Source organism: Hylobates moloch, unplaced genomic scaffold (assembly GCF_009828535.3).
Source record: "Hylobates moloch isolate HMO894 unplaced genomic scaffold, HMol_V3 SCAFFOLD_24, whole genome shotgun sequence".
In the NCBI taxonomy this organism is placed as follows: Eukaryota; Metazoa; Chordata; class Mammalia; order Primates; family Hylobatidae; genus Hylobates; species Hylobates moloch.
This window is the reverse complement of record NW_026652299.1, coordinates 33,742,530-33,754,827: the sequence shown is the minus strand read 5'-3', so window position 1 is coordinate 33,754,827 and position 12,298 is coordinate 33,742,530.

The following is a 12,298-nucleotide window of genomic DNA, read 5'->3' as shown; positions in this document are numbered from 1 at the left end:
TGCCGTATTTTGAAATGGCTGCCTCAGGGCCAACAGACTGAGGTGGCCTTGCAAAACTGTCTTTTGGGGGCAACTCTTGCATCTGTAGAAAATCTCCCTAAGGCTGGGTGCAGTGGCTTATGCCTGTAATCCCAGCACTTTGGGAGGCCGAGGTGGGCGGATCACCTGAGGTCAGGAGTTCGAGACCAGCCTGACCAATATGATAAAACCCCATCTCTACTAAAACTACAAAAATTAGCCAGGCGTGGTGGCATGCACCTGTAATCCCAGCTACTCAGGAGGCTGAGATAGGAGAATCACTTAAACCTGAGAGGCAGAGGTTGCAGTGAGCCAAGTTTGCGCCATTGCACTCCAGCCTGGGCAACAAGAGCGAAACTCCATCTCAAAAAAAAAAAGAAAGAAAAGAAAAGAAAATCTTCCTAAATGCCAGGCCTTCCCTCTCTAGCCCTTTCCTGGATCGAGGAGAGATTAACTCACTCTGACGCCTTTAAAGGTCTGAACAGAGCCATTTACCATCTATTCTTTCTGAGTTCTGCTACCTGTAAGGCTTCATTGGCATAACAAGGCCACCTCTGCCAGCCAGGCCTCTTCCTTTCTCCCTCCCAGGACCTGTTTTTGCCAAGATCAAAGCTCCCATTCTTATTGATGGTATGGAAGCTTCTATACCTTATTGGGAGGTTGAGTCTTCTTTCTGAAGGCGCCCATGGATACACGTTGATTAAATGTGTGTGCCTTTTCTCCTATTAATCTGCCTCATGTCAGTGATTGTTCAGCAAACCTTCAGAGGGCAAAGGGGATGTTTCCCCTTGGCTCCCCTATACTGTTAAAGCAACAGAAAATGGACTAGTCTGGGAGATAGAGATGGAAAATAGGCACATGAAAAGATGTTCAACACCATCAGCCATTAGAAAAATGCAAACAGGCTGAGCACGGTGGCTCACACCTGTAATCCCAGCACTTTGGGAGGCAGAGGCGGGCAGATCACCTGAGGTCAGCAGTTTGAGGCCAGCCTGGCCAACATGATGAAACCCTCATCTCTACTAAAAAATACAAAAATTAGCCAGGCATGGTGGTGCACACCTGTAATCCCAGCTACCTGGAAGGCTGAGGTAGGAGAATCGCTTGAACCCGGGAGACAGAGGTTGCGGTGAGCCGAGATCACACCACTGCACTCCAGCCTCGGTGATAGAGTGAAATTCTTCTCAAAAAACAAAGAAAGAAAGAAAAATGCAAATGGAGACCAGAATAAAATGTCACTACACATTTATTAGAATAGTTCAAATAAAAAATAGAGATAATACCAAATGCTGGCACAGAAGCAAATAAACTGGAATGGAAAATGGTACAGCCAGTCTGCAAAATAATTCGATGGTTTCTTATTGTCAACAAAGAGTCAAACTCTGTAAAATGTTTGAAGAGATTTATTCTGAGCCAAATATGAGTGACCATGGCCCATGACACGGCCCTCAGGAGGTCCTGAACATGCCTAAGGGAGTCGGGATGTAGGTTGGTTTTATACATTTTAGGGAGACATGAAACTTCAATCAATTACATTTAGGAAATAACATCGGTTCGGTCCAGAAAGGCAGGACAACTTGAAGTGTGGGAGTGGAATTCCAGGTTATAGGTAAATTTAAATTTTTTCTAATTAGCAATTGGTTGAAAGAGTTATCAATAGAAAGGAATGTCTGGGTTAAGATCAGGAGTTGTGGAGATCAAGGTTTTATCACACAGATGAAGTCTCCAGGTAACAGGCTTCAGAGAGAATAGATTGTAAATGTTTCTTATCAGACTTAAGGTCTGTGTTGATGTGAATGCCAGAGAGGTATAATGACGCATGTCTGACTCCCACTTCCTATCATGACCAGTCTCTCAGATTAAATTTTAGAGTGCTGTGGCTGAGAAGGAAGTCCCTTTGATGGTTGGGGGCCTTAGAATTTTATTTTTGGTTTACATTATAAACTAAACATGTACCTATAAAACAACCAGCACTCACACTCTTGGACATTTATCCCAAAGAAATGAAAACTCATGCTCACACAAAAACCTGTGCACAGGGCCAGGTGTGCTGGCTCACACCTGTAATCCCAGCACTTTGGGAGGCTGAGGCAGGCAGATCACTTTGAACTCAGGAGTTTGAGACCAGCCTGCTCAACATGGTGAAACCCCATCTCTACTAAAAATACAAAAAAAAAAAAAAAAAATTAGCCACAGGTGGTGGCACACACCTGTAGTCCCAGCTACTTAGGAGGCTGAGGTGGGAGGATTGCTTGAGCCTGGGAGGCGGAGGTTGCAGTGAGCTGTGATCATGCCGTTGCACTCCATCCTGGGCCACAGAGCCAGAACCTGTCTCAAAAAAAAAACCTGTGCACGAATGTTCTTCCAACCTTATTCATAATGTAAACCAAAAATAAAATTCTAAGCCCCTTAACCAACTGAATGGACCCCTCCTATCGGCCAAGGGCTTTCTAAAATAAACCTGAAACACTAGTTCAGGCCATGATGAGAGTGCAGTGCTCACTCCCTTCTACTGATTCCAAGGCTTTAGATAAACTCTCAACCAATTGCCAATCAGAAAATCCTTCAATTGGCCTATGACCCAGAACCCCACCCCATCCCACCCACCTCCACTTCCAGTTGTCCCATCTTTCCCAACCAATGCACATCTTACATGTATTAACTGACGTCTTAAGTCTCCCTAAAACGTATAAAACCAATCTGTAGCCTGACCACATTCTCAGGATCTCCTGCGGCTGTGTTGCAGACCATGGTCACTCACATTTGGCTCAGAATAAAAGTCTTCAAATACTTTATGGAGTTCAACTTTCTTTGTCAACAATAATATTCAGAAACCGAAAAAACAACCAAAATTTCCTTCAGTAGGTGAATGGTTTAAAAATCTCTGGATAAGGCTGGGCACAGTAGCTCATGCCTGTAATCCAGCACTTTGGGAGGCCGAGGCGAGAGGATCGCTTGAGCTCAGGGATTCGAGACAAGCCTGGACAACATGGCAAAACCCCATCTCTACAAAAAATACCAAAAATTAGCCAGCTGTGGTGGTGTTACCGGTGGCTGGTATCTGAGTTAGCAACGGCGAATTCTGACGGGTCTGCAGCAACCTCAATTCTTGCCTCCTCAGAAGAAAGAATTCAACTGAGGGGCATAAGGCAGAAAAAGAGACCGAGGCAAGTTTCAGAGCAGGAGTGGAAGTTTATTGAAAAGGCTTTAGAACAGGAAAGAAAGGAAGGTATGCTTGGAAGAGACCCAGACAGGCAGCTTGAAGAAGAAGTGCAGTGCTGAACCTTGCAGCTGGGACTTTATAGGCTGGCCCACCTCCAGCATCCTGCGCGCCTTTCCCATGATTCTTCCCTCAGGGTGGGCTGCCCGCATGCAGTGCCCTCCTCACCCCTGGGAGGCGAGCACCCACAGTAGGTTTAGTAGCAAGTTGTATGCGTGTCCATCTGAGGCTTTCTTCCCTTTTCTGCAGACGGCCCTGGAAAGTCATATTCTGCCATCTTGTCTCTTAATGCTCATGCCCAGGCTCACTCGCCCAATCCCTGAGATTTTCTTGGAAGCCCTTTTTGCTTCTCCCTAGCACCTGCATTCAATTAACACTTTAAGGTTAACAGCTGTGGATCAGCAGGAGCTTGTCTCTTTTTGGTGCTGGCTGCCGAATTATTTTTAGAGAGGCATTGTGAATATTGTCAAACCATCACCTGACATCTCCAGTGGGTGGGGGAAAAGAGTCCTCTCCTGCCCCATCCGTGCCTGTCTAACTACCTGTAACAGTGGCATGCACCTGTGGTCTCAGCTACTCAGGAGGCTGAAGTGGGAGGATCACTTGAGCCTGAAGGTAGAGGCTGCAGTGAGCCTACCTAAAGATCGTACCACTGCACTCCAGCCTGAGCAACAGGGTGACACCCTATCTCAAAAAAAAAAAAAAAAAAAACTCTGGATACACACTCTGGATGGAGTGTACATCCATACAGTGGAATACTACTCAGCAATACAAAGTAGCAACTCTTGATCCACTCAACCACTTAGACGGATCTCAAGGCAACCATGTTTACTGGAAGAAAGTCAGTAACAAAAGGTTACATACTCTAGTACCAGTCCATATTCTGTATAACATCTTGAAAATGATCAAACTATAGAAATAAAGTGCAGATTAATAGTTGCTGAGAGACAGGGGCGAGGTGTAGGAGGTGAGCGCAACTATAAAGGGTAGCCCAGGGAATGTCTTCGTGGTGATGAACTACTTCCATATTGATTGTAGCGGTGATCCCGTCATTCTATACATGAGATTAAATCACAGAGACCCACACACACAAATGAGTACATATCAAAACTGATGAAAGCTGAATGAGGTCTGTAGTCTAATTACCAGGATGGTACCATGTCAGTTTCCTGAGTTAGCTATTGTACTGCAGTTACATAAGTAGCAATGCTTGAGGGAAGGTGAGGAAGGGTAATTGCACTCTAGGTACTGATTTTGCAACTTCATGTGAGTCTATAGTTATTTTATTTTTAAAAATTATTTTATTTCTTCCATGATGGAACCCATGAGGGAATATCTTCAAACCAGTAAAAATATTTCATAAATAATATCTGGCCTTTTTCTTTTTTTTTTTTTTGAGATGGAGTCTTGCTCTGTCGTCCAGGCTGGAGTGCAATGGCGTGATCTTAGCTCACTGCAACCTCCGTCTCCCGGGCTCAAGCGATTCTCCTGCTTCATCCAAGCAGCTGGGATTACAGGCGCCCGCCACTACACCCAGCTAATTTTTGTATTTTTAGTAGGGATGGGGTTTCACCATGTTGGCAAGGCTGGTCTCTAACTCCTGACCTCGTGATCCACCCACCTCAGGCTCTCAAAGTGCTGGGACTACAGGCGTGAGCCACCACACCTGGCATCTGGCCATTTTCTAACCAATCGAGTAATATGTTGCACAATAAGCTACCTCACATCTTTCAGCAATAAATACATTAAATTTGAAAAGTAAAGACATTACAGAATGAATTAGGACCCAGTTAAGATTTGCTCTAAATATTTCTTTGGGGGAGAGGACACCACACTCTTACTCAATGAAGAGAAACATTTTCACAGTCCAGAAGTCTTTTATTTTGTTAACACCTATGATGCCATGAATCCATAGGGAATAGGTTCCAGCAGCTCAGGCTCCTTCCCATTGGTTCTCACACAGTGTGCTTCTCTGGGTGGAACAGGCTGGCCCTTCAGTTGAACCCAGGCTCCTTTCTCTTTGGCTTTTTTTTTCTCATCATTTTACTTCACGCGTTTCAGGAAGCTATCTCGGCTCTTAGAGTGCTTGCTTACTCTGCTCACTATGCACACTAATTCTCTTGGCAAGAATCTTGCCCGGAACTTGTTTGTTTACAACAATGCCAGCAGCATGCTGGGTAACATCGTAGACTCTTCCAGTTTTGCCATGGTAACACTTGTGGGCATTCCTTTTTGAGCAGTACCCATTCCCTTGATGTCTACAATATCACCTTTCTTATAGATTCGCATATACGTAACCAAAGGAACAACTGCATGTTTTCCAAAAGGCCTAGACAACACACATCGGGTGCCTCTCCTCTTTCCCTCTGTGTTCGTCATTTTGACGAATTACTGGAAGATGGTGCCAGCCAAAAAAGTTATAGTTACTTTATTTTTTTGAGACAGAGTTTCGCTCTTGTTGCCCAGGCTGGAGTGCAACGGCACGATCTCAGCTCACTGCAACCTCCATGGTTCAAGCGATTCTCTTGCCTCAGCCTCCCTAGTAGCCGGGATTACAGGCATGCACCACCACACTCGGCTAATTTTTGTATGTTTAGTAGAGACAGGGTTTCACCATGTTGATCAGGCTGGTCTCGAACTCCCGACCTCAGGTGATTCATTCTCCTCAGCCTCCCAAAGTGCTGGGATTACAGGCTTGAGCCACCATGCCTGGCCTGCAGTTATTTTAAAATAAAAATTTTTAAAAGAAAAAAATTACAAAAATGGAAAAGCAAGCCACAAATGGAAATTATTTCCAAAACATATACTTGTATCTAGAATACATATATACAGCCATTATAACATAGTAAGACAAACAGTTCATTTTTTATTTTTTTTAGATGGAGCTTCCCTCTGTTACCCAGGCTGGAGTGCAGTGGTGCCATCTCGGCTCACTGCAACCTCTTTGCCTCCTGGGTTCAAGCGATTCTCCTGTCTCAGCCTCCCAACTAGCTGGGATTACAGGTACGTGTCACCACACCTGGCGGATTTTTGTATTTTTAGTAGAGACAGGGTTTCATCATGTTGGCCAGGGTGGTCTTGAACTCTTGACCTCAGGTGAACCACCCTCCTCGGCCTCCCAAAGTGCTGGGATTACAAACGTGAGCCACTGAGCTCGGCCAGTTCAATTTTTTTAAAAGGGCAAAATTTTGAACAGAGATTTCACCAGAGATGATCTACAGGTGGCAAATTAAGGACATCAAAAAATAATCTCACTATCATTAGGGAAATGCAGATTAAAACTTCAGTGAAAACAAAAGCTTCTATAAGATACCACTATATCTCCGCTAGAAAGGCTAATTTTCATTTTGAGAGACAGGGTCTCACTGTGTGGCCCAGGCTAGAGTGCAGTGACAGAAGCTTGCTATAACCTGCAACTTCTGGTCTCAAGTGATCCTCCTGCCTCAGCTTCCAGAGTAGCTAGTGTATCCGGAGTTTGGTTCCTGCTGGTGGGGGTTCATGGTCTTGCTGACTTCAAGAATGAAATCACAGATCTTTGCGGTATTTGCAGTGTTACGGCACAGCTCTTAAAACTGGCATGGACCCAAAGAGTGAGCAGCAGCAAGATTTATTGTGAAGAACAAAAGAACAAATCCTCAACAGCATGGAAGGGGACCTGAGCAAGTTGCCGCTGCTGGCTCCAGGGGTGGCCAGCTTTTATTCCCTTATTTGTCACCACCCATGTTCCGTTTCTGTCCTATCAGAATGCCCTTTTTTCAATCCTCCCTGCGATTGGCTACTTTTAGGATCCTGCTGATTGGGGTGTTTTACAGAGTGCTGATTGGTGCATTTTACAGAGTGCTGATTGGTGCATTTTACAATCCTCTTGCTAGCTACAGAGCACTGATTGGTGCGTTTTACAATCCTAGCTACAGAGTGCTGATTGGTGCCTTTTACAATCCTCTTTTAAGACAGAAAAGTTCTCCAAGTCCCCACTTGACCCAGGAAGTCCAGCTGGCTTCACCTCTTACTAGGACTACAGTTGTGTGGGCTAATTTTTGATTTTATTTTATTTTATTTATTTTTGTTTTCTAGTGACAGGGTGTCGCTATGTTGCCCAGGTTGTTCTCCAACTCCTGGCCTCAAGGATTCTCCTACCTTGGCCTCCCAGGCACTGAGATTACAGGCATGAGCCATTATGCCCAGCCCCAGAATGGCTAAAATTGTAAAACACTGGCCATACCAAGTGTGGGCAAAAGTGCAGCAAAACAGCGAGTCTTATACTCTGCTGGTGGAAATGAAAAATGGTAAAAATTTTTTGGAAATCAGCTAGGCAGTCTCTTAAAAAGTTAAACATTTACCTTTCATATAATCCCAACTTCCCATTCCTAAATATGTACCCAGGAGGAATGAAAACCCACGTCCATGCAAAGGCTTGTACGTGAATGTCCGAGACAGCTTTATTTGTAATAGCCGGCTGCCACCATGACTTATTCAGGGTTCCATGGCCAGGGCGGGGTGGGGTACATTTTCACCCTGGAATTCCCTCTCAGGTCATGTGTAGAGCTTAGGTTTACTCCCATCTTCATGTTCGTATTTATACTTGCACAGAGGGATAACAAGAAGCAGAGCATGCCTGGGACACCTGGGAGAGGCTGCCTCCAGCGCTTGTCCTGCCCCGTCCTGCCACCAGCCCTGGGAGCGCAGCAGAGATGGCAAGGATGGTGGGAGCAGGCCCAGGCCCTGCCTCACACCTCCTGGTACCTCCTACCCTGGTAGAGCCAGCTCTCTAGACATCATTTTCCTCATCAAACTGGCAAACAACTTTTTAAAGTGTTGATATCCAGAGCTGATGAAAATACAAAAACAGCACAAAACAAAGGCACTCAAATAGGGTGGTGCTGGAAGGCATTGTGCAACATGTATTGTTTTAAACCTTTAAAAATGTGTCGACCTTTGACCCATTTAGGACTTTATCTTAGAGAACTGGTTTAGCTGTTTAAAAAAAAAAAGCACTAGGCTGGGCATTGTGGTGTGCACCTGTAGTCCCTGTGCTTTGGGAAGCCGAGGCAGGAGGATCACTTGAGCCCAGGAGTTAGGGATTACAGTGAGCTATGATGGCCCCCCTGTGCTCCAGCCTGGGCTACAGAGCCAGACCTTGTCTCTTACAATAAAAAATAAAATAAAATAGCACCTAACACAGTCTTTATAGTATGAAAAAATAGAAATAACCAAAAATAACAATAATGTAGGAAAATAACTCCCAGCCTCAAATTTCATTTTCAGCCAAGTGTCAGGGAGACTGAAAACATCTTCAGGCATGCAAGGACTCCAAGATACCTGCCATGCATTCTTGTTCACAAAGGATGTCCTTTGGGAAAACAAGGTGAGAAGCCGAAAGAGAGGAAGCCGTGGAACCCAGAACACAGGCTCCACCAGGGGAGAGGCAAACGGAAGGGCGGGCTGGGGAGGGGCAGTAGAACCCTGGCCTCGAGCCCACCGGCCAGGACGGAGCCCACCCAAGGATGGAGGGTGGCAGGCACAAACCACCGATTTGAGGTATGGGGTCGGGAAGAAGATAGAAAGGCATTTTTTCTGGACCACTTGGGGGGAAAACTGATGTATAGAAAACTGGACAGGAGGCCCAGTGTGGTGGCTCACGCCTGCAATCCCAGCACTTTGGGAGGCCAAAGTGGGCAGATCACTTGAGGTCAGGAGTTCAAGACCAGCCTGACCAACATGGTGAAACCCCATCTCTACTAAAAATATATAAATTAGCTGGGCATGATGGCATGCACCTGTAATCCCAGCTCCTCGGGAGGCTGAGGCAGGAGAATCACTTGAACTCGGGAGGCAGAGGTTGCAGTGAGCTGAGATTGTGCCACTGCACTCCAGTCTGGGCAACAGAGTGAGACTCCATCTCAAAAAAAAAAAAAAGAAAAGAAAACTAGACACAAAAGAGACAGAGACAAAGACAGAGAGATTTTACCCTCCGGTTAAAACAAAATAAGTTATTCCAGAAAGGAAAAAAGTTATAGTACACAGCTTGTTTCAGCAGCAAACAACATTTGCATAATTACAATTATAAAATCACTATTGATTTAGCCAAATTGTTACTGTATTTGTCTAATTACTAATGATTAACACTGTATTAGTCTCCTAGGACTGCCATAACAAAATACCACAGACGGGGAGGCTTAAACAGCAGACGTTGATTTGCTCACAGTTCTGGAGGCTGGAGGCCCACGATCGACGTGCTGGCAGGGTTGTTCTCCCCTGGGGCTGCTATCCTTGAGTTGCAGCCGGCCATCTTCTGTCTTCTCCCTGTATCCTAACGTGGCCCTTCTCTGTGTACACCCATGCCCTGTGTCTCTTCCTTTCATATGGTCCCTTATGACTTTATTTAAGCGTAATTACCTCTTTAAAAGCCCTACTCCCAAATACAGTCACATGGGGGCTTGGAGCTTCAACATATGTAGGGGAACACAATTCCAGTCATAATAGCTCCTAAGCTTGATGCCGTAGGAGGGGAAGTGGGGAGGCGGGAGATGCAACTGTAGGGGAGCGGAGGGAGTCCTCGGTCTCCACACTAGGTATCAAGCAATGGTAGTGCAGGAGGATAGGAGGATATGCTTGAGAAACTTGGAGGGGAATCCTGGCAAAAATAGCATAAAGAATTGAAAAATATTTGTCTCTAGATGAAACAGAGTGAGTCAGCAACTTACTGGTGTGTGTGTGCGTGTGTGTGTGTGTGTGTGAGACAGACTTTTAAAAAATAGAGACGGTCTCACTATGTTGCCCAGGTTGGTCTCAAACTTCCAGGCTTTAGTGATCTGCTCTTCCTGGCCTCCCAAAATGCTGGGACTGCAGGTGTGAGCCACAGCGCCCAGACTCATTGATATATACGTATTTTTTTCTTTTTCTTTATTTTTTTTTTTTTTTTTGACATGGAGTTTCGCTCTTGTTGCCCAGGCTGGAGTGCAAAGGTGTGGTCTCGGCTCACTGCAACCTCCACCTCCCGGGTTCAAGTAATTCTCCTGCCCCAGCATACCAAGTAGCTGAGACTATAGGTGCATGCCAGCAAGCCCGGCTAAGTTTTGTATTTTTAGTAGAGATGAGCTTTCACCATGTTGGCCACGCTGGTCTGGAACTCCTGACCTCAGGTGATCCACCCACCTCGGCCTCCCAAAGTGCTGGGATTACAGGCGTGAGCCACCACGCCTGGCGGACTCATAGATATTTTTAAGCACTACTTCACATTTTTAACTTTCGTGGTGCACACTGCGATGGACGTGCTAAAGCCGCACCCCTCTCCCAGCCCACACGAAATAGCAGTAATGAGGCTGAGTAATTAGCCTCAGCTCAGGGGACAGGCTTGGCTGGTGCCCAGTGGCTGGCTCTGGAACAGGAGAGGCTTGCCCAGACTTCGGGAAAGGTCTCTCCTGACACTAAATCCAGGATGATCACTGCAGGAAGCCAGGTACTCCCACCGTGCAGACAAGGGAGCATGTAGCGCCGCACGCTGCGGGCAGCCATCCTAACACAGAGCTGATGCTATGGATGACGGGGCAGGGAGGCAGGAAGAACCTGAGACCTAAGGACATCTTGGAACACCTGAACCTTTCAGACAGAAGACCGCCCTCGCTCTGGCTTCTGATGTGTAAGCATTAGAATATTTTCTGAGTAGGTGCGCCAGCCTGAGGAGGGCTTCCTCTTACCCGCAGCTTAAAGCTCCCAAAGAGACACACAACTGCCTTCATATACAGAATTGCTAAGTAAAACTGTCTTTTAAAAAGTAGTAGATACAAGGCTAGATGCAGTGGCTCACGTCTGTAATCCCAGCCCTTTGGGAGGCTGAGGCAGGGGGATCATTTGAGAGCAGGAGTTCGAGACTAGCCTGGCCAACATGGTGAAACCCTGTCTCTACTAAAAATACAAAAATTAGGCAGGCGTGGTGGCGTGCGCCTGTAGTCCCAGCTACTCGGGAGGCTGAAGCAGGAGAATCGCTTGAGCCAGGGAGGCAGAGGGTACAGTGAGCTGAGATCGTGCCACCGCACTCCAGCCTGGGCAACGGGGCAAGACTCTGTCTCAAAAATAAATAAATATAAATGAAAAGTAGTAGATACAATATGTCCTACTTTTAATATATATGTATATGTGGATATAGATGCAAATATGTGAAAATGTTAATAGTAGTAATTGCTGATAGCAGTTTTTTCTTTTTACTTTTCTTTTTTTTTTTTTTTTTTTTGAGACGGAGTCTCGCTCTGTCACCCAGGCTGGAGTGCAGTGGCGCGATCTCGGCTCACTGCAAGCTCCGCCTCCCGGGTTCACGCCATTCTCCTGCCTCAGCCTCTCCGAGTAGCTGGGACTACAGGCGCCCGCCACCACGCCCGGCTAATTTTTTTGTATTTTTAGTAGAGACGGCGTTTCACCGTGGTCTCGATCTCCTGACCTCGTGATCTGCCCGCCTCGGCCTCCCAAAGTGCTGGGATTACAAGCGTGAGCCACCGCGCCCGGCCTTCTTTTTACTTTTCTCTGTTCATTGTTTTCAACATAACAAGTATTACTTGTGTGATCAGATAATTTTGTTACATTTTCCCCTTGCTTTGCTGATTGTTAACCTTTTTAAGTTTTATAAAAATATATTTTATATTATTCGGTAAAGGCATTATAAATATGGATTTATTTTCTCAAAATAAATACTGCTAACTCCCATTCAATATGAGGTCAAAACCAAACAAACTCAAACAGAAACATTACAACACAAAACTACAGAGAAATATTTCCTTATGTGTCGAGACAAAAGAAATCCTCAACAAAATACAAAAACGTGCTCAAAAAAATACAAAAATTAGCCAGGCATGCTGGCACACTTGTGGTCCCAACTACCGGGGAGGCTAACATGAGATGATCACTCAGGCCCAGGATGTTGAGGCTGCAGCGAGCCATGACTGAGCCACAGCACTCCAGCCTCGGCGACACATCAAGATATATGTATATAGATACGTACATGTCTGATAAGAGCTTTGTATCTAGACTATATATAGAACTCTCTCCATTCAATAATGAAAAATAGCC